Raw genomic sequence first — 2,537 nt, 5'->3', positions numbered from 1 at the left:
TCACATACACAATACCATAAAAACATTAGTGTAGGATATTTATACACATGCTGATGCACAGGCACAGAAGAAGTGCTTTTATACTGGCAGGTGCATTACTTTAACCTAAATTACAAAGAATAATACTAAAGTAAAATCAGACCAGCAATGCCATATCTGAATTGCTGTGTAGAACACATTACCCATGTGTTCTGTTCAGAAACAGAAAGCAGTAAAGCTATAATGGCTTTAGAGTTCTGTAGCATGTATGTGTTTGCAGGGGGCCCTAATACACAGGTCTTTCGTGCTCTCTTCCAGAGGCGTCAGTGAGCTAAACTAGGCCCGTCAAGGCCTTTCTGAGAATAACAGACAACTCACATTGTTCCCATACACAATCTGTTTTGTGGTCACGATGTGAGAAAATAGCAGAACAGCAGCCAGAGTCCCAACAGGGGAAAACCTCCGCACGAGCCCCATCTCCGAGTTTAAAGAGGGCCCCTTCTGCCTCTGACTTCACAGACGGAAATCGAGATTTCCTCTTGCTTTATATAGATTTTATGAGAAGCATTCTCTTTTACCTTACACTACCTTAATCTTCTTTGCAGATTCTGATTTTGCTTTTAGTTATAGTTACAATATCATTACGCAAATGCATGTACATACACACATCACCCACTTTGTTAGAAACACCTACCCTTGCACCTAATACACTCAATGGGCATTTTATTAGGCACAACTATAGGATTGTACAAACATTTTAAAACTTAGACATAATAAGCTGTTTATGTAGGCAGTTAGTGGTCATCTGCATGTAAAAACACTATGTGACACATAAGTACAATCTAAAACAAGAATAATATTAATGCAAATTAACAAATTTTTTTTCTAAATAGTTTAATTCTAATTTAACTCTGTGCTGGATCTCTTGGACAGAGGAAAGAACAAAAAGCAGCCAAAGGAGAAGCTTGGAAGTATTTACTCTAGCAACTAAACGCCTACCATCAGAACAAATAAACATAGTTTTTACACACAGTTTGCTTGGCTGGCCTAAGACTTGATCAGTAGTATATCTTATAGGGGCATTTTATAGGTGTACAATTACATTACAAGTTGCTGTATACAATTTCTTAGCCGCCTCTCACACCATTTATCACTAGTGTCTGACCACAAGATCACCGCTGACCTGATGATGGCTGACCATTATCAACATAGCAGTGACGCCGACATAATAGTTCCATGGTAGTAGGTGTTGTGGTGGTAAGAGTGTATCTATTTGTAGAGTTTTTACACATGTCACTGTCACTGCTGGTTTGAGAGTGGTCCAGTATTTAATGTTTGGGGAGTTCTGTGGCCAGGAATGCTGATGAGCAGTTGGAGGATGTCTAATAAAAACTATGCATGGCATCTGATGGGCTATAACCATGTGCTCATGAATAATAAATGTTTCCAATAAAGTGGGTAGGGAGTGTACACGTGTACACTTTTTGTGCATAAATTAAAGACAACCCAAAGCACAGTATATTTTAATATAATAATGGATAGGATTAACAAGCTCCTTCATGTGCAGTGAGGACAATCATATGATGGTTGTCAATGTTGCATTTTGCATGGTGGCTTAGAAAGAAATACCTGTCAAAATCAAATTGTTTTGAAGAACTTACAGCCTATTTTACTATAATTCAGTAAACCTTTTTTTCTCACGACACTCATTATGCAAAATCAATCATACAAGCATGTTCATAGTAGTACTGTGCAGTCCAATAATACTTAAATGCACTACAATATTGTACGTTAGTCAGTTTTTAGTCCGAATCATTTGAGCAGGACTGGAAGCTTCTAAAAAGGAGCAGCCAATGGCAGATCACAAGAAGTTGTTGTGTAAACAGGAAAAACACAGTGACGAGAGGGATGTGAAGTTCACCAGATAAAGGAAAGGCAAACCAGTGATGAACAAACATGCAATGGAGCACCTCGCTTTCCTTTCTTTCTCTCTCTCTCTATCTCTCTCTCTCTCTCTCTCACTCTCTCTCTCTCTCACACACACACACAGACACACACACACACACACACACACACACACACACTTCTTGTGAAGTCTCTTTAATCCTAAGGTATTTTAAGAAGGTGTGTGGTTGCATAAATAAAATACATCTTAATGGAGAAAACACGAGCTGCTGCTTAATGATATGTGGTGCTGTTAGTTAACTATGTGTTATACTGTTATTCCATATGTAGTGCCAGCAAACAAATACATTTGTGTGTGCATGTATCTGTGTGTGTGTGTGTGTCTGTCTGTGTGTGTGTGTGTGTGTGTGTGTGTATGTGTGTGTGTGTGTGTGTGTGTGTGTGTGCATTGAACATATCTTTAGCAAAAGGTGGAGACCACTTAAGGAGGTGTGCTGAGGTCATGAATTTCCTGGCAGAGGAGTAAGTACGCAGGCATCGACTCGTGGAGATATTAATACCACACTATGTGGAAGTCCCCCTCCCTAACACACAATCACACACAACACCACACAATGCAGAGAGAGGATGTGGAGCCCAGAGAACCTTACAGT

The sequence above is a fragment of the Electrophorus electricus genome, chromosome 3 (assembly GCF_041902795.1).
Source record: "Electrophorus electricus isolate QZ-2024a chromosome 3, ASM4190279v1, whole genome shotgun sequence".
Classification (NCBI taxonomy): Eukaryota; Metazoa; Chordata; class Actinopteri; order Gymnotiformes; family Gymnotidae; genus Electrophorus; species Electrophorus electricus.
This window is presented reverse-complemented; position numbering follows the sequence as displayed.